This window comes from Tupaia chinensis, unplaced genomic scaffold, assembly GCF_000334495.1.
Source record: "Tupaia chinensis unplaced genomic scaffold, TupChi_1.0 Scaffold144010_1, whole genome shotgun sequence".
NCBI lineage: Eukaryota > Metazoa > Chordata > Mammalia > Scandentia > Tupaiidae > Tupaia > Tupaia belangeri.
This window is the reverse complement of record NW_006203862.1, coordinates 677,763-696,488: the sequence shown is the minus strand read 5'-3', so window position 1 is coordinate 696,488 and position 18,726 is coordinate 677,763. Positions and strand designations below refer to the sequence as shown.

The window sequence follows — 18,726 nt, the reverse complement described above, 5'->3', positions numbered from 1 at the left end:
ATGCAATTCTCTAGATTGAACAGAACTAGTTATAAGTTAGGTGCTAAATTTACTTTAAGACTTTGTTGTTTATTTATATGTAAAAAAATGTATACCATTTCCCCTTTAAATATCCTATATGTTGGAAAAAATATAATGAAAAGTTGTCAGTGATGCTCTATATATTTGGGAAACCATGAAACGACACACATGTGCAATATAAAACTGTATAAAGACATAAAAGAGAAACTTCCTTTTCATTTGTCTTATTAAAAAACAAGAAATAGGCATGGGCTATATATTTTAATTTAATTTATTTGTTTTGAGAGATTTTTACTATAGGGTGTATTCGTTTTGAGAGATTTTTGCTATAGGGTGTGTGCGTTCACCTGAGAGACAGAGAGAAAGTGAGAAAATCACCCCCCCCCCCAAAAAAAAAAACCCCCCCCCCCCCCCCCGCTCCCGAGGATGAACACACCACAGTCCCTTCTCCTCCATTCTCCTTTTAATTTTGGGTGTGTATGGACAAATGCCCTGAGTTGAGTTTCAAGCCATGGGGTTTGAGTCTTGAACTACGTCCGCCTTGTGGGAGTCCAATGCCTTAAGCACCACACCACCTGCTGGCCCAGACTATGTATTTTATATCTTAAAGTTATTAAATAGATAAGCAATGTAAGACATTCAGAGAACTTTATGTATACAACCAGGACATATAAGAACATCATATACTGGGGCCAGACAGTGGTGTAGTGGCTCAGGTGGCTGGATCCCACATGACTGGCTGCACGAGGTGAGTCCTGGACCCACCAGCTCAAAAGACACACTAGGCTTCTCTGTATGTTTACCTAAAACCCTGAGAGGAGAATGGAGGAGATAGGATTGTGATTTGGTCATCCCACCTTGGGGGGTGCTTTCTCATGTGTTCTCTCTCCCTCTGCTGCAAATGCACTTGCCCTATAGCAATTTAAAAAGAAAGAAAGATATTTTTGAAAATACAAGTTACATTTACATTTATGAAGCAAAGAGAATATCCGACCTGCCACATGACTCTGCATAAATTGTTTGATTTCTCCAGGCCCCAGTTTCTTAGTGTGTACAGTGAGGTGTTCAGTTCAAGTAAATTTTAAAGATCCATTAAACTCTAAAATGTAAATTACTTAAATCTTCAGTTAACTTTGATTTGGTCTGAAACCCCTAGATAGTCTTGGAAAGTTTATTACAAATACTCTCTCATGAGTAACTGTAATTTTTATTTATAAAATGGAGTGAAAAACATTTTCTAGTTATTTACGTGTGTTTGTGAGACTGCTATGATTTTGATAAGTTTGAATGTTTAAAAAGGTACTAAAATCTTTAAAAATAATTAAAAGCAATTATTCTCATTTTGTGAAATATAGTATAGTCCTCATATTAAATTAGAGAAATCTTCTTGATATATAGGGTTATCCTCACTAATTCAACACAGGACAGAAATGGAAATTCCTTTTAGGAATGCATATTTCCATCATCAACAAAAACACTTATAAAATAGGTGTTGTCTGCAGGACACTAATATTTTTGTGGCCTAATGTCAGTTTTAAGATAGTATAATTAGATCATTATAAAAAAATGTATAAAAATAAGTTAGTGCTTAAATGAAAAACACATGAATAATTAAAATACACTTCACATATTATCTATATAACCTATATTCTTCAAAGTATAAACTCATGTTATAAAATAAATCTATTCTTTTTTATGAATTTAATTTTAAATTTGTGCATTTTACTTCAAATAAGATTCTTTGAAGACTATAAAGTTAATGCACCTAAAATTTGTCACCATTTACTATTTTATAAAATAATTCCATTTTCAAGTGTAGGAAAGTCTTGTCATTCAAAGGAATAACCATTTGGAGCCAGCTGTGGCCTTGTTTTTATGGCAGCTGGATCCTACATGGCTGATTGCACTATTAAAGTCCTGGACCTTGCCTTAGACCCACACTGCTGGGTTCCCGTGCATGGGCAAAATCCCAAAAGGTTGGAGAAATGGCGGAGAAGAACTTTTGGTGTGACCATCTCCCCGGGGATGATTTCTCAACTCCCACTCCATGTCCCCATAAGTCTTCTGACAAATTAAAAAAAAAATTGATTTATTTATATTGCTTTTACTAAGTATAAAGCAAGTTTAAAACTGTGTATAATACAAGATAAATCTACTCATTTCCAAATATTTTGTTGAAAATTTGACTTCTTTTGCAGATATCAAGATGCCTCAGATATAATCATTGCTAAATTAAATATATATGTATGTGTATATATATATATATACACAAAACTATAGGGCTTGTATGCTTGCTGCTTGCTGGGGGTTGGGGGTGGTGAGAGAGAGAGGAAGTACTTCCTAGGGGGGGATGGCCATATCTCAGTACCTCCCTTCATTCTCCTCTTGGGTATGAGACTTGGGCACACATGCACACATCCAGTGTGTTTTCAGGCCACCAGGTCTGGGACTCAAACATTACACAGCTTTCCAAATGGGAACCAGGCGCCTTAACCTCTACGTCACTGTCAAAGGCAGGCCCATCCACAAGCATAATCTTATTTCTTTTAACCAATATGTTGTTTTGATTCCCACTTGGGTGTGGAAATATTAGGTGACTACAGACCACCAGAAGTCAAAACACTCTAACATTTAAAAATACATTTCAAAGTCCCCTGGTTTTATTCATTGACCTTGCACTGGAAGAAAATGTGATAAAATCTTGGGCCCCTACACACCTGGAAAACTGCGTATACTAGCAATTGCTCCTTTTACATTATGTTCTAATTACCATCTCATGGAGTCCAGAATTGGCAGTAGAGGCAGATATGAAAGACAGTGCACAAGTATCCTAGATCTACTTAAAAAATAAATTGAATAATAACAACCTATACTCTCAGCATTCCTATTTCATCAGAACTCCAATAAAAGAAAGCATACTCAGATTCAGTTCTAGTCATTATTGTGTCCTCTTACACTGCTGCCACAGAATAAATTGAATGGTTCCAAACTCAGTTGATCTCACCCACCCATGTAATGAAAAATTCTTTAGCCAGACAGTTGGGCCAAATTGAAGCAGCTCACATTCACTAATCTGCCTTGTACTGGGACAGTTCCACATGACAGGAGATGTTGGATGGGATTGTTAAGTCAATAAATTTTCCCTAGCAGTTTCACTGCCATAAAATATGATTTCAAAACTCTCTGTTACAAAATGCCAGACACTAAAGATGATGAGACTAGACAGAAATGTATTTACTGTAGCTCAGAAAGGTACAGCTGGGCAGCCTTTCGAACTGATCTCGAACTGAAAATTTGCCTGAGAACAGCTGCTGAGTACTAAAAGGAAAGTTTGAAACCTAATGCATAGTCAAGTCATCGAGACATAATAATCAAGATGGCCTTAGCCAGGAAGCATCATTTCATATTGCATGGCTTTTTTAAAAAATACAAACTCTTCAGATTGAAGCTTATGCTTTTCTGAGATTATCCTCAAATCCGCTATCATATCAATTTGTGATCCTTTTGCATTATTACAAAATATCTTCCTATCCCACCCTCACTGTACGGATTTAAACTATGGTGATGGACTTAAGCACGTCTGTGTTGATAATTGGAGCAGAGTTGGAAGATAATTAACAGGATATATGAGTAATTAATTGGATATATGAGTACGCAGAAAACATAGATGCTCAGAAAATCAATGAATTGATAAGAATGAAGATATTACAATCTTTTTTTAAAAATTTTGTTCTGACTACTTTTTAGTTTGCAAAATAAATTGATCAATTTCTGACCATATAATATATCTAATTAGATTAAGGTGATTTTTTTTTTCGATGAAGATTTTTAATTTAACATAAAATGTAGCTAACCTTAGTTATATAAAGTGTTACATAAAATAATCTCCCTTTTTCTTCATAAATTAATAATTAAGTTATAGTACTAGATACATCCCTACTTTCTTAAAACACTGGAGAAATATATAAAAAAGTTTTTTTGGATAGAATTAAAGGTAGAATATTGTTTCATCTGGCTTTCTAAGAAATACATTCCTTTTTTTATATGAGAAATAATGGTTTCTAGTAAATATGCCTTTAAAATTTTATTTTCTTTCTATTCTGTTTCAGTGGGGGAAAGAACATGTTTTTGTTTGCAAATGAAAAGTCTCCTTCAGAGAATTTTCCCCATACCACCTGACAAAGAACATAGAATTCATATGAGAAATTTTCTTCATTATTGTATTTTTATTCTTTTTTTCCTCTGATTTGTCTTTGACATTGGACTTGTCTCTTTTCCTTACCAAATTCTGACATTCAGTGTTGATGACTATGTGAATATTTTCAGATGTCTATCTAATAATTCACTATTAGAGTCTAAATGTGACCTTCAACTTCTCTTTGTCACCCATGTGTTAATATTGGGCAAATCCCTTTGTCAGGTAAATTGTCAATCCTTTCTTTTTTTCTGGATGACTCTGGCTTTGCCTCAAATTACCACTTTTTCAACATGTTTCCCAATCAGGGTGGCTCATTCTCGACTGTCATCCAAGTATCTTTATCATTGATAAACTTTTCCTAAGAAATACTTTTAGGTAAAATGTTTACATGGACATTTTTAGGTTTAGAAAGGTTAGTTTTCTTGCTGGGTTATTTTAAGAGAGAACAAGAAATCCCTTGTAGTGTTACCTTTATATTTTGGCAGGTTTAAGATCAGATATTTGCCTTCTCATAGGTTCACCATGTTTTTGTCCATTCCAAGTAATGAAATCCTTGTGAATTTTCTTCCCTTCCTCCCTTCTTTCCTCTATGGGTAAGAAGAAATAGACAATTTATCATGAACAGTTTATGTACTATATGTAATGGACAGTGTATCATTAACATAATAAACTGATTTCTTAGTTTGTGCCCATTTTTTAAAGGTTGTTGCCAAAAGGTGTGCACCCACCAGAAAGAGACAGAATGAGACAGTGAGAAGGCAAGTGAGAAATGACACTCTGAGGTGAGGTGGCCATGCTAAAATCCCTTCTCTTCCATTCTCCTTCTGGGATTTGGGGCACCCATGTACATGTGCTCAGTGTGTTTCAGGCCACCAGGGCCAGGACTTGAACCATGGTTGGTCATATCCACCATCTGGGCCAGCACCTTAACCACTATGCCACTTGTTGGCTCAGTTTACACCTTTGTAATTGTCCTTTATTTCAGGATATAATCAGACAGGTTCAGTTCTTCATGCTTAGGATTTCATCTACTCCCATTGCTTTTATTCCCCTTTGTTGACCTTAGCTTTCCCTTGACTTGTGTACATATCAAGGTCAGAGGATTGTAACTAAAGCATTGCAATTTTCTGTTGCAGTTGTTTATGTTGCTATGGGAGATATCTTTTCTACCATTCTTTATCTACTTTATGTAGGAATCAGAATCTTAAAATGATTTCTACTTGCTTTAAAAATAGCAAACACACAAAGAAGACCTATTTGCCACTGTCAAAATTAACTCTGAAGCATTAGTTTCTTGACAAATAGTTGGTGGATATGTAATATCTGACTATGCCCAGTCTACTAGAAAGCAATGAAAATCTGAAAGTTTTATGGACACGTGTCCTTCTGTTTTATTAACGGATGATGTCCCTACCTATTTTAACTCAATGGAGATTGGTCACTGCCATATTAAAATCTCTCATGTAAAAACAAACACACACACAAAAAATTAAAAACAACAACAACAAAATAAGACCTTTTAAAATAGAATTTTAAAATTCCATATTGGCTTTATCTGAAAAGTGTTCAGCAACAGAATTTCAAAAAGAAGGGGCAACTATGTAAAGATAATTTAAAAATAATATCCAAAAAGATTAGACAGTCAAAAAATTTTCCTTAGGTAAGAAAATAGCTGCATTCTGCTGGTTTTATTTCACAGGAGTCTCTAACTCAAACTTTCCCCTTGAATGCAGAGTCAAAGTCAGGCTGTGAATAGAACTGTAAATGGAAACTATCACATGCCTTTGGCATAGTTTTGACTTACAGTACATAAAATAGTTTTGGGGAGACACCTGCTCCTATTCCAGAACATGTCTACAGGACTTTGATTCTTCTTCCTTACTCATTCTTCCTCCCTACAGGGCTTCAATGCCACAGTCACTTCTGAATGAGTTGGGCAGTGGTCATTAATAAATACACTTAGGCATACAGAGTGAGGGGTGTGTGATTATTTTTTTCCTCTACTGAACATTTTCTTTGATTAAAAAAGAAGCTAAATCAAGGTAGAATGCATAGTGAAAACTGGAGCTATTTCTTAATAGGAAAGCTAAGCCCTATGCATTTGAAACATTTTATAACCTGTGACCATTAGAAAGATTGCTGCACAGTTTAATATGTATGCAAGAACAGACAAATTTTTAATGATGACAAATATAAAGGTCACAGTAAGATATGTGAGTTTGAAGATGAGTTATATGAAGAAAATTGAAATTTTTTTCTCTTCTCTGTGATCTAAGATAAAATAATTTAGAGTAGATAATATCATCAAAGAAAGCAATAAATTCAAATTATTGGGTTGTTGGAAAAGTCATGATGCATTTTTACATAGAAAAACATAGAACAAAGTCATGACTTTCCAACAACCCAATAGATGAGCAGCCAAAAGTATGCACACGAGAAGCAGAGGGCTGAAGCTGGCAAATAAACTTTTTTCTTTTTTCTTTTTTGTGAATTCTATTAAAAAATAAAAATTTTGAGAAGTTCAGACTGTAAAGTACAGAAATCAGGCAGGCCATTTATAGTAAATTTATAGACTTTTTTAACTTTTATTTTTTATAGAGAGATTTTTGCTATAGGTGTATATGCTTGCCGGAGAGACAGAAAGAAAGCGAGAAATGACCCCCCAGGGGGATAATCAGCCGAATCCTTTCATCATTCTCTTCTTGGGATTTTTGCATGCATGCCCATGCACCTGGCGCAAGTTTTAAGCCCCAGGTCTGGGACTCAAACCATGGTCGAGTATGTGGAAGTCCATCAATGTAACCATTACGCAATCTGCAGGTCCCAGTTTCAAAAACTTCAGAAAAATTTTTAAAAGATTTTAAAAAATGTGTTTCTCTCTCTCTCTCTTTGTTTTTTTTTTTGAAGAGGTTTTTGCTATAGGGCATGTACACTCACCAGCCTGACAGAGAGAGACAGAGAAACAGAAAGCAAGAAATCATCCCCCAGGGGGGATGGCCATGCCACAATCCCTTCTTCTCCTCTCTCCTCTTGGGATCTCGGGAACGCAAGCACACACGCCTGGAGTGAGTTTAAGTCGCTGGGTCCGGGACGTGAACCGTGGTCAAATACATGGGAGTCCAGCGACATAGCCATTACACTAACTGCTGGTTCCAAAATATGTTTTTCTCTCTTTTAATGACTGGAAATACATAGCTATACTAAGTTTTCAAGTTCAAAGTTAGTGATCTTTTAGATATGGGAGAACTATTAGATTTTCAGAGTTCTTTTTTTCTTTTAAATAACATTATGATCTTCAAATATAGACACTCTAAGTGAAACTTAGTCTATTTATAGGTCAAGTATCCAAATATCAATTTATCTTATGGATCTTAAGATCTTTAATACTTGTAACCTTATTTTTTTTTCCTAGAAAATAGAAAACTACACTTGGTAAGAAAATAGATTACCAGAAGCTAACTTGTCAGTTATTTTTATATAATAAAATTTGGAGGGACCAATAGATGGTATAATGGTTATGTTGCTGAACTCCCACATAGTTGACTATGGTTTGAGTCTTGGACCTGGTGGCTTAAAACTCATGCTGGGTATATGTGTGTGTATATATGCCCCAAATCCCGAGGGAAGACTGGAGGAGAAGGGATTGTGGCATGATATCCTTCTCCCAGCGGGTGAGTCCTCGCTTTCTATTTGTCTCTCACTGTATCTATGGTGAGCACATGTGCCCTATAGCAAAAATCTCTCTTAAAAAAATTTATGGCAGTTTACCGTATTTTATCTGCTGTAATAAAAGCAAGTATATGTGATATCTATTACATTGAAAAAGTTCAGAAAAACAGAGGTATGTTTGCCTTAGGCTTAAATTTCTCTGAATTACATGTGGTTGAAGACTGGCCTACTGCAGAGTGCATTAGAGCTAGGGCAATTTCGTTTTCCTGTTGTACGAACCAGGTTTAGGCAAGAACGGATGATCTTCTCCATTTTGATGTGTAATAAAACTGGAAGGAAACTAGATCACCTTGGTTTTGGAGAAGGAGCTCTGAAGTGTGGGCTCCGATTGTGACTGTGTGGTTAACCAGCTCCACTCTGTGCTTTGCGAGACCTGAACCTTGTTGGTGAAATGAGTGTTAGGACTAGAATAGTGGTTCTCAGATGGGGCCAATTTTGCCCCCATTGTTATTGGTTGTCACAACTAGAAAGATTTGGTGTTACTGACTTCTAGTAGGCAGGGGACAGGGATGCTACCAAACAGCCTACAGTTCACAAAAGCCCCCCACAGAATCATCTGACCTCAAGTGGTAATAATGCTGGGTTTCAGAAACTCTGGACTAAAATATCTCTGGCTGTCTCCCAGGAGCTTTAACACTACTGACTACCTTTAGTGCTCTTCTTAGCTCCAACATGTTGAATAATGAAGCCCAACACCTCATCCCTTCACTGGGGTAATTCAGTCAACATTGATGAAGTGTCTTCCTTTCATTACTTTACATCTTTTTCCTATTTGATATACACAATAGAGGTAAATCTCCACATATGGCATTTTCCACGTTTCAAATGTCCTGTGTAGTTTCTCTTATAATGATAGCCCTGATTGACAAGGGACATATGTTTTCACTGATTCTGGATGCAGCAGCAAAATATGACTTATCTACCTTTTTACACATATCCTCCTCTTTCTGATATTTCTCCAGTTATTAGGTTTCAGGACATCAAATGAAATAAAAAATTTCAAAAGTTAGACAAGACTGTGTGTGATTCTGCCTAAAATACATGCTGTTGGATTAAGTCATTCCTGATTCTGGATCAGACTATCTGCAAAATGAGGGTAGTCTATAACCTGCTGTTGAAGTGCCCAGTTATACTGAAATTCTGTGTTTATGTCTTCAAATATCATTTGTGCCCTCCTAATTTTTAATCTACGTTGATGATTTGAAAGGGAGAGGGAAACAGCAAGTATTAGTTAGGTCTTAAGTTGGGAAAGATAGAAAGTCTTTTCGTTTTTTTTTTCTTTTTGGAATAGCATAGTGCAGAGTTTATTAAGAGAGGGTGGGAAAAACAGCTCATAAGGGTGGGGTCCTGGAAAATGGGTTGGCAAGGAAGAACTGTGACAAAGGGTTTTATATGGGTCAGGAAAGGTTTTGTCCAGACTTGTTCTAGGTGGGGATTATGCTTGAGAAAGAAGGTCTTAATCTGCTGGTTAGGTCAAAATCATGATAAACAATATCCATCCACACAGTTTACTATATTGTACACCTGTATGTGTGCTCTTCTCTCCTCCCTTCACCCCAAATTGGATTGGATGGTTATGGGTAGGAAATCTTTCTGTATTTGAATTTTTCCTTTCTTATAAATCACTTCCTGTTTACTTCTTATTTGTCCTGAGAACTCATCAATATGATTTATTGCCACTGTTTCCCTTTGAATAGCTATAATTTTGTTTTTCTTTGCCTTAAACTAAAAACCATGGGAGCAGAGATAATTTCTTTTCAAAAGTAAATAAATGTATATGTGTGTGTGGGGGGGAGTGTATGCAAAAAACTATTAAATACACATATCCGGTTGTTGGAAAAGTCATGATGCGTTTTGCATAGAAAGAACACATGACTTTTCCAACAATCCAAAACATATTTAGTAGTCTTTCTAAGGGTTCTGGTATTTGCTACTTCTTATTATTTTGTAGATTGGAAAACTTGCTAACTATTTTTTTTGCAAATATCCTGAAAATGAAGGCTAAGAAGGCAACTGAAAATTTAAATGAAGATATTCTCTACAGTAAAAGCAAACATGCCTTTGCTAGCCTTTCTGTTCTCTAGATTTACTGTTTCTGCATTTCTTAAAGCAGGGGATGCCATACTTAGATGCATTTATTTCATAATCACAGAAGACTTTTAGATAATCTTTGCAATAAACTGTAGGGATAACTTTTGCTTAAAAAAAAAAATCTGGTTTTGTGGGCAGGCAGGTGGCATGGTGGTTAAGGCGCTAGTCTCCAATGTCTGATGGCAGTTTGAGTCCCAGACCTGGTGACTCGCTTTTTCACTTTCCTTCTTTCTCTCACTCTGGTGAAATTAAACAAACAAACAAACAAAACTGATGATGAATAAAATTAGGTAAAATAATTCTCTTTAAAAAATGTGTTTTGGAAATGATGTGGGATTGTGTGATATGCTTCATAGAAACAAAATTTAGTTACCAGACATATACTTTTTCATTTAATTTCTTTATTAAGACAATAATAGATTCAGAAGAATAAAATTTCAGTATATTAAAAACTGGATGATCAAGTAAATAATATACTATTCAATTAACAATATAAACGTTACATTTAATGTACCTAAATATGTATATTTTTTTAACATGAAGATGTTTGTAATTCTGTAATATAAAACCTGTCTTGTATATACACAACACAATCTGATTAGAATTTTGAAATAGAAAAGATGTTTTATCTTTTTAAATTAAAAGGTATCTAAGTGCTTTCAGAATTGATACAGTAGGAATTAGATGTTTTTTTGTGTACAGGGTAACTGATCTTGAAAATGTTACAGTAAAAGAATAAGCAGTTTTTATTACTTCCGCCTAGTAAATCAAAGATCTGTAGACATTAGCAAGTAACAGATTTTTAAGCCACATCTCACATTTATCCACCTAGTTTAACTTTTCTACCTTTTTCTTGACGCCTTGACCACTCAGTGCATTCTTCAGAAAGCTTATCTTTTATAGACAACCAGAAAGAGTTCGGATATCCCAGGTCCTGGACTTTGCAACCCAAAAGCTTTCTCTCTCAAGAGTACTACCTCTGCCTGTTACTATATTTTGATCAACTAGACTGGGGAGAAAAATGTTCATATGTTGATTGAAACGATCACCTTGTAAGCTAAATAATGTCATTGAAAGTATTAAAAAATGTAGATAAAAATTAAAAAAAAAAGAGTACTACCTCTGCCATAGCTTTCCAAAATCTGTTTTGAAAATAGGAATCCAAATCCATGGCTGGTCTCTTTCTCTTCACAATTCTGTTTTAACATCCCTTCCCAGAGACACAAAAATGGAATTAGTCTTAGCTGCTCAGGTTGGTAGAAGGAACTATTACACAGGGCCGTGGAGAGGAAAGAACTGGCAAATATTATTCCCCCACGTGTGGTCTGTGCAATGCTGAGTACGCTCCTCTCATGATGGGTGGTGTTTCCACTTCTCTCCATGTTCACTCTCTTCCCCTCTAATCTTAATATTCAACCATTTAGCATTTGTGCCAGCTCCTGCAATACACCTAGGTAATTCCCCTGGCAACAAAACAGGCAATATCCCTGCCACCCCACGCAGCATAGTTTCCAGTGAGTTCTAAATATTGTGGACCTGTTTTCCCTTCTACTCATAACCTTTCCTGCACTCTCTGTACTTCCCTACTCTAAACACCCACTGTACACTCAGGCTGCACACTCCATGGCCTCCTACTGCAGTCAGAGTGACATGCCCAGTCCTTCAGTGTTCTGATTCATTAAGGGACCCGATCCCTGTTAGTTGCCTCTTCCACTTTTGACTTCCCTGCTTCCTGGAAAAGAAAGGAGCACAGTGGAAGAATGTGATGGAAGGTATGCAGACTATGTTTTTGGCCAAATCTGTCCTCACTGGAACTCAGTTCATCCTAGAAAAATGGGGCTACTCATATCCATTTCTAACAGAACCCATACTAATACTACAATGAATTAATATTTTTTAAAAAAAGAGTAGCTGAAAATTTATGAAAACAATGTCCAAGTTTGTTTTCATTAGCTTTACTGAAGTACAACTGACCAGAAAATATTGTCTCTATTTAAGATGTACAATGTGATGACTGACATACGTGTACATTGTGTACAGGTTAGCACAGTCAAGTCAGTCAACACCTGTATCAGCACACGTGGTTACTCTGTGTGTACATGGGAAGAAGGGCAAGGACACTCAGGATTCTCTCCATGCAAATTTGGAGTAAGCTAAATATTAATTATTTACTATAGTTGCCACGATGTGCATTAGAGCTCCAGAACTTATGTATCTTACAACTGTAAGTTTGTAGCTTTTAACTACCATCTTCCCATTTTCCTGACAACCCAGCCCTGACAGCCATCATTTTGCTATCTGCTTCTATATACTTAGTTGTAGATTGCTCACGCCAAGTAAGATCATGCAGCGTTCGTGCTGTGACTGGTTTGTTTCACTTAAGGTAATCCATATTTTGAAAATGACAGGGTCTGTGTGTGTATGTGTGTGTTTTAAGAGATTTTTGCTATAGGATAATTTGAGCTCACTGGAGAGACAGAAAGTAAGAAATCACCACCACCATCCCCCCGGAGGGAGGGGGATGGCCATGCTGCAGTCCCTTCTCCCCCATTCTCCTCTTGGGATTACACAAACACACATGCTTGGTGTGAGTTGAAAGCTACCAGATCCAGGACTCAAACTTCAGTCGACCATGTAGGAATCCAGTGCTCCAACCACTACACCACTTCCTGGCCCTAGCAGGTTGTGTGTGTGTGTGTTTATTTTTATTTCAGAGTTTTTCTTTTTAGGGTTCATGCACTCACTGGAGAGAGAGAGAGAGACAGGCAGGCATAGGCAGTGAGAGTAAGAGTGAGAAATCACCCCCCATGAGGGATGGCCATACTGCAATCCTCTCCTCCATTCTCCTCTCAGAACTGGATGTCCACACATACATGTCTGGCATACTCATGTTTTAAGCCTGTGGGTCCAGGACTTGAACTGCAATCAACCTTATGGGAGTCTAGCATCTTAACCACTATGCCGCCTCCTGGCCCTGGCAGGATATGTTTATTAAGGCTAAATGTGTATATACCACATTTTCTTAATCCTTTCATCCACTGACAGATCCTTAGGTTGTTTCCAGGTCCTAGCTGTTGTGAATAGTGCTGCAGTGATGAAACGAATTAGCCAGTATGATAGGGCTCTGGACACTTTAAAGGGAATGCAAGATATCAGTGTTCACTACTCGTATCATTTCCTTTAGAATCATTGCAATTTGGGAAGAAAAGAATCGACTTCTTGTTATAGGATTACCAAGTGTATTTTCTCCTTCCCTCTTCGGTAAGAAGAATCATAAAAGATTACTTTCTTTGTTTCTTTCTTATTTTTTTCTGTTTAAATTGCTCCTCTCCCCTAAGCACATTCATGCAGGTAGTGCAGAACACGAATTATTTAAAAGTATAGAAAAACATAAAACTTAGCATTTTAACACTCTACTGGCCGATGTGATTGATTATAAAATATTTTCCTTGAGTGAGCTTCCGTCAAGTATCTTCACAATGATTCATGGCATCTGTTTGAAACAAGTATCTTCACAATGATTCATGGCATCTGTTCTTTGAAATTTGCTGTTAGACAACCATGTACTTTAAGTTATCTGAAGCCTATCTTGAAAATTATGCTGTAATTATTTTAAAACATTTTTTGTGTAGAGATTTGAAATAGCTAAGCATATGCTAACCTGTTTTATATTTCACAAGTTCCATTTTTTTTGTTTCAAATCAGAATTCAAAATAGATAAGCGTTGCTTTAAATACATCTGTTTTTAAAATGCAAACGTAGTCTTCAAAATTAGGGTTTATAAAGAAGAACTCATGCCATATGTTCAAAATTGAAAGACCTAATTTATATTGGCTTACTCTCTAAGGTGGGTAATCAGAATTTCTTATTTGTCAGTAATTAGGGATTTCTATGAGAGCATTTGTAAAATGTTGATGTATGTTTGGATAAAGTCATTCCTTAAGAAAATATTGCAACTGTTTTGACTTTACTAAAAGGATATTGATTCAAATTAAAAGTGTAGCAGATATGCTGTGGTTTTTATTTTAATTGTTGTAAGTTCCAGGCAGCAAAGGAAAGCTGAAAATAAATGCTGCTTTTAGAAATCAGTGTTGCTTTTCCAAAGAGGTGGGGTGATGGGAGAGAAGATGGAGTTAAAGGCTCCTGTAATTTCACACAGTGGTGCTTCACGTTCACAAAGGAATCTTGGGCTCAGACACATAGTGTGAAGAGAGGACAGTGTGAGTGAAGAGAAAGTGGATTTTCACCCTCTGCTTCCAAACCACAGGAGAGGAGGTGACTTTCAAATGCCAGGATGGAACAAAGGAGTCTCAGATGTGCAGGCTTTAATGAGAAGAGCTCAGAAGTGCCTTAAAATGCCCTGTGGTGTTGCGGTGGAAACAGCTTTTAAAGTTAAACAGTTTGACTTGATGGTTGAATAGAAAGCATTTTTTTCCTAGCCAGCGAATGCATCAGATATGGCTATAGCATTAATTTCCTGATGTTTATGTCAATTAACAGAGCTAAATTAATTTATTCACTATCTCTCTGCTAATTTTTCTCTGATGGACAAAGATATTATTTGCTTCATAAGTTCTTGTTTTCTTGAAATTTTGTAGGATATGATATGAAAAATCAACCAAAATAATTAATTACTTCATAAAAATCAAGTTTCAAAGTAAAGCCCAGTTTTTAAAATTTATTTATTTATTTATTTTTTCGGAAAGGTTTTTTTGCTATAGGGTGCGTGTGCTCGCCAGAAAGAGAGAGAGACAGAGAGACAGAAAGCGAGAAATCACCCCCCAGGGGGGAATGGCCATGCTGCAATCCCTTCTCCTCCATTCTCCTCTCAGGATCTTGGGCATGCACGCACACGCGTCCAGCATGAGTTTAAGCCACCAGATCCGGGACACGAACTGAGGTCGACTACGTGGGAGTCCAGCGACATAGCCCTTATGCTAAGTGCTGTCCCCAAGCCCAGGGTTTTTTTTTTTTTTTTTTTTAAAAAATAGATTTAAGTGTATTTATATTTTTGAGGACATTCTCAAGTTAGTGGAAAGTGGTTTTTAAGCCTTTCACCACAAATGACTGTTACTTATCTCATAATAGAAACATGTATAGGGCTATGTTATGATCTCTGTCCTTCACTCAAAAACTAGAACATTGAAAGAATCACGTATTGAATGCTGAGGTAGGGTAGAGGATATTTATTTTCAGGAATCATTTAGAATAGGAATTTGCAAAGTATTACTGACCTCAAGATAATATATTGTGACTGAGGTAAGTCACAGGTTAGATAGAGATTTTATTAGGGTGTGCATGTGTTTTAATCTAAAGTAGGGCTCATAGATTGTAGCCTCTTGGCCAAATCTGATCCCCCGTGGTTTTATCAATAACTTTTACTGGAATACAGTCATCGCTGTTCATTTGTGTATTCTGTATGCTTGCTACCATGGCAGCATTGACTAATCATGACAGATGTATGATCTGCAAAGCTTACAATAGTTACCAACTGGACCTTTACTGCAAAAGTTTGCTGACTCTTAAAATAATAAAGTCTTTAAGCTTTGCTGATTTATATGGACTTACATGGGTCTTTCTTGAAGATCTGAGTGCTGGACAGTTGCAGTTGATGTTTATTTTAAGTGAGTCTTCCTGAAAAGGTATCAGGATTCTTTGACTTGATACGATGCATGGTGAGCCCTGAGTTGGCTGTTCCTTAAGTTTGTAGCACCTCATTGTAGTTCATGTGCCCAGTTAGCTAGAGATATAATTTATCATTTTAACTATTTTCATTTAAAAAAATCCTCAAAATAAATAAAATGCCTTTATAAGGAAAACAAAACACCTACAAAATGACATAGATTGAATATACCCTACTAATGTAAATAGAAACAAGAAATAACATAGGCGACACAATATCTGTGTAGAAGCTTGTTATTTGCAATGAATGAAAAATTTAGACTGATAACTACTTGAAGTCGGTGAGAAGCAGTCCAATTTTTGAAATTACTCAATTTAATGTAATTTTATGTATTTTTGTGATGAAGATGCCTAGACTTAAGTTTATATTTTTGACTTGGGTTTTTAAATAATTGTATTCTAGCATAATTTACAAAGATACTTACAAAGTAGTATGCAAGGATGTGAAGATATTCAATTTTCAGTATTATTTAAAAACATAGAATTCTCAATATTATAAAGTTTGAAGTTTTGCTGAAGTAAATGATAAAATTCTCTTATGAAGAATCTTATTAGATTAAAAATTAAAAATATAATTTAAATGAGAACATATGTGTTCTTCCTGATGTACTAATTATTGTTGAATAAGCAAAGAAAACAATAGAATGATGAACTGGAATTTATTTTATTGTCATCAAATGTAACTTTAAAATGTATAGAAAACAAATCTGAACACGTGAAAAACTGAGTAACGAGGAAATTATACTATAGTGGAGTTTTATTATGCAATAGAATCAAAGTATTGATGTAAAATATTATCAGTATATATAGTATTTGTGTTCTAAATATAAAATATAGAAAAATGTGGCATTTTTGAGCCTTAAGGGAAAAATATATAAGAGAAAAATTATTCTTTTTAGTAAATGACTTTTTAGAGAGAGAATTTTTTGCTATAGGGCACATACGCTCATCAGAGAGATAGAAAAACAGAGAGACAGAAAATGAGAAATCTCCCCACCAGGGGGGATGACCATGCTGCATTCCCTCCTTCTCCATTCTCTTGAGATTTTTGGCATGCAAGCTCATGCTTTGCCTGAGTTTCAAGCTGCTGGGTCTGGAACTCGAACCACAGTCTTCTTCGTGGGAGTCCATGGACATAGCCATTAATGCCATCTGCTGGTCCCAGTAAGTGATTTTTTAATAAAGGAAGTTGGGCTAGCCTATGCCTTGGGTGGTTAGGTGGGCTGGATCCCACATGGCTGACTGTGGAGTTTTATTCACAGACCCAGCAGCTTAAGAAACATGCTGGTGGTTGTGCATGTATACTCAACATCCCAGAGGTGAGAGAAATGAAAGAGAAGGGATTATGAGGTGACTGTGCCCTTTATGGATTCTTTCTCACTTTTTTTTTCTCTGCCTTCAGCAAGAACATATGCCCTGTGGGAAATTTTTTTTTTTAAGTCCCTATGACCAAGGTGACTGAAGCTAGGCTCTAAACCCCATCTTCAAGATTCCCAAAATACTCAGACAAGGTTGGGTGACCTCTGTCCTCTCTCTCTCTTTCTCTCTCTCTCGTCTCTCTCATTTTTTTTTTTTTTTTAATGTTTAAACCACTTTTCACCTTGGGCCATTTCTTTCTCTTACTAATTTCAGAAGCCATTTTAAATCTAAGGTGTGTCCTGGTATGTCCACGGCATGCTGTGCAGTTGTCATTTTTTGCCTTTAAAAATAATTTCTTTTTTTGGGTTGTTTTTGTATTTTTTAAAAATTTATTTATTATCTTTTCTTTTTGCATTTTTTTAAATAACCTTACTTTCCCACTCTACTCTTTAGTCTCAACAAGCTGAGTGTCTAGACAGGCCTAGGTACACAGTAGCCATGAATTCGAATACTTAGGTCATTGAAATCCTCAATGCTAATTGAACCTCCTGCTTTAATAAAGAAACTTATTTTTATAAATCCAAACTCATAATCTCTTTCTCTGTATACCACATTGCAAAAACACAGTAAAGATTTTGTCACAGAATGAGCAGAAGCCATTGCACAAGAAATATGAGAAACTAAGAAAATATCGTTCTCCTAAGGAAAAGAACAATTCTTTATCATACATAGACAGTATAATGGAACTTGTGGAAATGTCTGATAGAGAATTCAGAATGTTCATAGTGACAAAACTAAACGAGATGCAAGAGCTGAAAGACAACAAACTACAGAAGATGCAGGAGAAAAGAGACCATTTCCAGGAGGTAAGGAAGTTCTTGCATGATCTGAAAGAGGAAATACACACCATAAAAAAGAATCAAATGGAGCTGTTGGAGAAGACTGCAACATAGGAAATCAAAACGTCCCTCAAAAGTATTAAAAGCAGATTAGTTTATCTAGAAGATCGAATCTTGGATATTGAAGGCAAAATCTCCGACCTAGGAAAAATAACCAAAAACACTGAGAAAATAACCAAAAATATGAGAATACTATAAAGAAATATTAGATAAAGTGCCAAAACAGCTGGATAATTGGTATCCCAGCAGGTTAAGAAACTAAGGGCATTGATAATCTATTCCATGAAATCCTGGAAGAAAACTTTCCAAATCTGGAGAGGCATTCAAATATCTAGACTCCTGAAAGAAGAACCCCTAATAGAATAAACCCAAAAAGATCTTCTCCAAGGCACATCATAGCCAGATTGGCCAAATTCACAGACAAAGGCAAGATACTAAAATTGGCAAGAGAGTAATATCAGGTTATTTAGAAAGGTTATCCCATCAGGCTAACATCAGACCTTTCATCAGATGCAGTGCAAGCAAGGAAAGAATGGGAAAATATATTCAAAGTGTTAAACAAAAAACAGTTTCAGCCAAGAATACTATACCTGATAAGATTATCCTTCATATGGGAAGAAAAGATAAAAACATTCTCAGATAAACAAAACCTGAAAGAATTAACCAACACCAGACCAGCTCTTCAAGAAGTCCTGAAAGGAGTGCTTTACCAGTTAAACTAAAGGCACACATACAGAAATAAGAGAA

At 36.0% G+C, this 18,726-nt stretch overlaps 1 protein-coding gene across 1 annotated transcript in view; it reads left to right on the top strand.

Annotated features, from left to right (window-relative positions):
• Positions 1-18,726, top strand: part of MLIP (muscular LMNA interacting protein) — a 162,664-nt gene that overhangs the window by 96,556 nt on the left and 47,382 nt on the right. The window lies entirely within an intron of this gene.